General features: G+C 48.7%; 1 pseudogene; it reads right to left on the minus strand.

Moving 5' to 3' along the window:
- Positions 1-1,083: 1,083 nt before the first annotated feature.
- LOC132658867 (testis-specific Y-encoded protein 3-like) lies at positions 1,084-5,501 on the minus strand (annotated as a pseudogene).
- Positions 5,502-6,305: the final 804 nt, after the last annotated feature.

Genomic DNA, 6,305 nt, shown 5'->3' on the forward strand with positions numbered 1-6,305 from the left:
TAGAAAAACATGAACACATCCAGGGCACAGGAAGCAAACGCAGCTCAGGCTGATTGAGCCAGAATGCTCATGAATTTATCACTAATCCGCCAAGTCTCACATGCATTGATATGCAGTGGAAGAAAACCTTACACAACACATCCGAGTGTGCAGTCAAATCTAATAGCAACTAGACTTTAGGGCCCAAGTGAAAGCCTTAAAGAGTCTGGGACACAAGTCATGGCAAGTTTCCAGAGAATGACCATCCAGTCAACCATCCACAGTTCAGATTTACTAACCGATCCATGACTATCTCTGCACTTCACTCCAGGACAGGTTAGAGCTAAAGTCACCCCTGGTCCTGAAGCACTGGTAGGAAATATTAGGCGCTGGGGGACACTGTCCTAAACTTTTCTTGTCTCTATCTTCTTTGCAATGCTTAAAACTTCTGAATGTGGATAAATGCCATGCAGTCCCCAGAATGACCCAGTCTAAGGTCCCGAAATCCATGCCCCAATATGCTATCTCACACCTGCTGTAGAGTTACTACACCATCGTTTCTGCTTTGTTTTGTTTTGAACTAGCACTAAGAAAGACAGGTACCAGCCTGCCAGAGCCCCAAGGATTCTTTGAAGTTTACAGATTAAGAAAGTTAAGAAGACATGTTTCCAGTGTCTCCTGGGCCGCTTGTTCAGAAATCACCCAGAGAAGGCCACGCCTTGCCTTCTAGAGCTGTAGACGCATCTCTGTAGGAGCAAAGCCGGGGTGTAGATATTCAAATGGAAAAGCTGGCCCTGAGCAGGAATCTCGTTCAGGGCATGTTGAAGGGGACATCCATAAACCCGTGAACTTTGACGTTCAACATTTACCCTTTGCCCTCAGAAGAGATGCTGCTTCAGGGAGAAAAGCTGTAGAGTGAGAACTTCATGTGGGACATCACCCTCAGGCATGCCCATGTTGGAGCCATTCTATCTGGGATGAGAGGGCAACACTTGGGGTACAGATGTTGAACTTTCCCTACCCTACTTGTGCCAGTCTGTCCTTTGCCCAATCCAGACATGGACACAATTCTGGAAAGCAGTCATCTACTTCAGAAGGACCACCCTAAGTGCTGAGCAGTCCTTCAGTGAGCTCCATATGCTTCAGGTGTTCCCATTGGCCCTTGAACAGAGTAGCGACAAAGCCCTAGATAAAAGACAGGTCTGTTGTGGTTGAAAACATTCTGTGCTGAGCCATTCAGCACGGAAGGGAAACTGTCACCAGAGGGCTCGTGAGAAAAATGTTATTTCTACACCTTGGCCTGATAGAGGCCCTTGGGCAAATAGCTTAAGCTTTCCTTGAAAAAGGAATATTTACCCGAGCCATGGCAGCAGCAGCATGGGACACAGAGCACATGGCTGGGTAGGTTGGCGCTAACATCCTCACTCCCCTCACTTCTACCCCTGCACACTTTGTACCTAAACTGAGTTCTTGGAAAAAACAACAGAGTTCACATGACCTCAAACATCTATGACGGGATTAGTTTTCCTTTATCTGATTCCTTGCAATTTATCTTTTCCCCTGGTCACTTTTACCAGCAACTAATATCCTCACTGCCTTTCCACCCCTCACTTTCTCCCTAGGCCACAGCCCCCCTCCATATACCTTATACCTGATGCCCTAAGATGTTACCTGGAAACCTAGCTCTGGGAAGCGGACTCTCAGCAAAGCTGACTGTGCACTCATATACACGCTCATATACATATGGCCTTCTAGGTTCATAGTGAGTTGAATGTGAAGGCCTTTTCTTTGTCCTGTACTCTTAAAATGTCTGATGATATGCGACAGAGAAGATACCTGAGGCACCAGCTTCCAACAAAATTTTGTGTTCCACTGTTTCAATCTCTGGTCCTTGTTCACCAGACCCTCTCCATGAACATCCACATTTCTCTTGTAAAACTTCCGTACACACAGTTAATGGGCCCTTCATCTTCTTTCTCCATCCTCCCCAACCCCCTCCCCATAGGAAGAACTGCGTCCCCGACACAACCCCAACATATGACTTAACCCTCTCTACAAATCTCCATGGATGGTAATTCACGCGCAGTAAACTGAGAATCCTACAGGCAGCTGAAGTGTTTGTCGTGAAATCCTGCACAAACAATGTGCAGACACAGGCAGTAGATGCTTTTTATTTATCCTTCACAATTATTTCAGGTTTATTTGTGTCTCCCGCTCAATCCATTTCAGCACCAGACCACTCTTCATCAATTTCCCATCCAAGAGAACTATGCTGGCCATTGATCTTCATGTGAAGCAGCTTCTTCGGTTTTCTATTTTAGGTAAATGAGGACACTCCATTGTAAGTTTCTCAAAATCTGGGGGGAGCGGGTTCCTTTCAAAACAGAGAGAGAAAGAAATATGTAAACCTATCCTCTCTAAAAACACTAAAGACACCTTGAATCTTTCAAGTCAGTTCCCAGGGAAGAGTGTCTGTGACCTTTTACATTTCCTCTAAGCACAGAGTAAAAAACACACACATCCCAGTCTTCACCATAGGACTATTTACAACAGCTAGGACATGGAAGCAACCTACATGTCCATGGGTACATGAAGGGATAAGGAAGTTGGAGTACAGATACACAATGGTATGTTACTCAGCTCTAAAAAGGAACAAATCTAGGTCAGTTCTAATGAAATGGAATGAGTGCGGTGCCTATTACACTGAGTGTAGTAAGTCAGAAAGAGAAAAACAAACACTGTACGTTAACACAAATATATGGAGTTGAGGACCTTGTAAGTGATACCGAACATCCAACATGCAGGGCAGCAAGTAAGACAGAGACATATAAAGAACAGACTTTCGACTCAGTGGGAGACGGTGATGGTGGGTTAATATGAGAAAATAGCCCTAAAACATTTACATTAGCTTATGTAAAACAGATGACCAGTGCGAGTTTGATGCATGAAGTAAGGCAACCAAAGTAATGCTGTGGGACAACCCAGAAAGACAGGTAGGGCAGGTCGGTGGGTGATGGGTTCAGCATTTGGGGGGACACATGTTGGCCAATGTAGAGCAAAACCTGTCATGGTATTGTAAAATAATTACCCTCCAGTTAAAATAAATAAAAGACTCTTCTCCATAATCCGGCACAGTGGTCAGTATCCTCAGAATGAGGGTGGCAGATGAAAAAGGTGTGAAAGAAATTTAAAACACATAACAAGTGTGATGATCAAAATGGAATCAAATGATGGGTCAGTGGGGGAACCGCCTTGCACAAAGGAGACTCACAGACCTTTCTGGAAAGGGGACTTCATGAGGAATAGCAGGTGGGTCCCAATTTAAGAGGAGCCTGAGGGTGGACTTGTTGGCCACGGAATGACAATTCAGAGATGTGCAGCTGACTTAAACTGGAGTGACTTTGGCCTGGCCAGGCCACTTCCTCTGCCTCAAGCTTCTCTAGTTAGAACCTCTTCTTCACTACAGTCCTGTCTCTTGGTGATTCCTTCATGCCCTGGTGTCACTGTGTATTCCACGGAGTCTCACTTTCTCCACAAGTGAAATAAATGACTCAAGTTCCCGGACAACACATATGCCAGTGCTCAGACCCTGGGCGCCTCACCTCTTGTCCTTCCAGCACCTCTTGTGGTGGAGCCTTCCTCTTCACATAGTACTGCAAAGGATTGGGCCACAGATCCTTTATGATGATCTGCCAGGGAAATGAGCAAGGTCAGCACAGGGCTGGCCAGACCATGAGCCCTCCCATGTACCACCACCAACTCCAACATTTATCACCAGTTCTGGCCCAGTGGCTACATGGGACCCCACCTCAGCAATCCAGTCAGACCCTGAGAAGTTGTGGTCAAAGAACCAGTTGAAGAAGTTAACGCTGCTGTCATGGTGCCTGCGGCTGTATGCCTTACGTTCAAACCCCTGGTACCACTGAACTGGAGTCGAACAAGATGCCTGATATCCTGCAGGAAAAGGCATATGGGAGAAAGATCTAAATCACTTTCCAATTCAACCTACACTTTTCTGCTCCCACCTCCCAAATCCAGGGAGCTGCTTCTTACCAGTGACGTTAATCAGATACTCCTTAACAATCACTTCATTCTGGAAATACCTATTCCTCCGAAAGGACAATGTGATCTTGCAGTGATGGGTGGGGTGCCTGTATTCCTCCACCTGCCAGGACAAAGTGTGGGGAGCTGGGGGGTGGGGTAGGTGTGCAACCTCTTTACAGAAGAGCTGTCCTTCCACGTTTTAGGGATAAACCATGTCCCCGCCCAGTCACCTCCCCTCCACAATCATCACTGTCCCCTGCCTGACCTTCAAGTTGGTCATGAAGTGAAGCATGTCCTCATCTTGGTTGCTCATCAAAATCGACATTTGGGGGTGGTTCATAAACTGCTTTAAGTCAAGGAGCCTCTAGATGCTAGAGGGAAAAGTGCTGGAAAAACAAAGCTAGCCTAAAGAGTAGAATGGCATTGTTTGACTTCAACTTGCTACTAGTTAACTCGTCACATTTCTGTTGACGCAAACTGTATGAATGCTGAATAAGGTCCAAGGCTGTGCCTACGCATGCACTATCCGGAGGTTCTCTTCCTAAGAGCATAAGCTTCATCGCAGCCCCTTGAAAGTTAGCTTACTTGTGCAAAACAAGCACTCCTAGCTAGAACAGGTATGACCACTTACTCATCACAACCTCACCCCCAAATTCACTCAGCTTTTCGGAGAAGAACTGGATTCCAGACAAGCCTTTTCTCTGAAGAGTCCCTGGTGCTAATGACAATTGTGATTGAGACCTCTGCAAATAAAGCCCAAGTATAGGTTGTGCTAACCAGAACGCAAGGACATCACACCTACTTTCAGGAACAGATATGCAGGACGGTAACCAATACACATTATCCAAAAAAGTAAATTTTGTACCAGAAGTGCCAGATCTGTAAACTGCTCCTGCAGTAGCCCAGGTTAAAAAAATAAATAAATAAATTCACAAGCACCACACCAAGGGATACAACTTCGACCCAGAAGCCAGGGATTCCCTGGATGATGGCACTTCTGTGTTCTAGATGCACCCTCCGCCTCTGACAGTTCTTATGTTTCAGGCGAGCATGCGCCCTTTGGGCTTTCTTATTCACAGGATCCAACTCCAGCTGCAGGGCCACCAGTGCCTCCAGCGCAAGCCGGTCACTCGGGGCTCCAGGCCTTGGATGTTCCTGGCCTTGCTCCTCCGAGGACACCTGTTTCTGCTCCTGGTACACCACCACCTCCGTGTCCTCCATGATGTCTTACACCAGCGAATCCTGTCTAATTCCTGCCCGATTCCCACCATGTCTCCCTCTTCCAGGGCCGCACCTTCCTCCACCCAGAAAAGGGCGGCCTCCTCGCCTGGCACACCACCTAGGGCCTGCAACGCCTCTGCCGCCCCCACCAGGCTGGTAGGCCCCAGGGCTCCTCCCTCGTGAAGGCCCGGGCTCACAACTAAGATCCAGGATCCTGGAGTGCTGCCGCCTTCCTCTGGCCCCGTCTCACTCTCCATGTTGTTCTCGCCGTAGCCCCAAGCTGCAAACAAGCTGGACACTAGACCACAGCAGACAGCCTGCACAGTCCGCCCACCCGCCACAGTATACGTGGTACTCGAACGGGTTACTTGCCCACAGCCAACGAACAGGGAAAGGAAGAGACACATGCGCAGAACCCTGTGCCACTGCGCACGTCTAATATGGTGGCGGGAAGGGGTTGAACTCTCCACCCTGACCTCCAGACCTCATCACAGAACCAATCAAATGGAGCCTAAAGGCGTTAGCTCTTTGGACACGCCCCTTGGAATTCTGGGCCTTCTGGCAGCAGGTGAAGAGCGGCCAAACCCGGTCCAGTGCAAAGGGGGCGTGTCCTCGCAAGCCGTTTGCCTGCCTAACAATGTAGCAGTGCCTGAGGAGCGACTGGGAGAGCCAGGGCACCTGCCGCTGCAATCATCCTCAAACTTGAAATTGCCCCTGGGGCAGTGGGCGACTCCGTGTGCTCAGGGATCCACACAGGTCAGACAGGTTTCCTGGGTACCTCAGGTCCAGAGTTGCTCACTTCCGATCCAAACTGCAAGCCACGGGTTGGGGGTGGGGGGAGTAGGAGGGAAGGGGGCAGGGTTGGGGGGTTGAAGGGGAGTGCACGGTGGAGGGGGTGGGGGAAGGTGGGCGGGTTGGGGGAGGGCTTATGCCAACCTCACGGATGTGCACGTGCTTTAGAGTCATCCCTAAACTTGTGCCTTAGGCTTGAGCAGTGTCAAGAATGCAGCCATCCTCTGAGGAAGAAGCAGTGCACTTTCCTCGGCCAGCTGTCTGAGCCC

Source organism: Ovis aries, chromosome Y, assembly GCF_016772045.2.
Source record: "Ovis aries strain OAR_USU_Benz2616 breed Rambouillet chromosome Y, ARS-UI_Ramb_v3.0, whole genome shotgun sequence".
In the NCBI taxonomy this organism is placed as follows: Eukaryota; Metazoa; Chordata; class Mammalia; order Artiodactyla; family Bovidae; genus Ovis; species Ovis aries.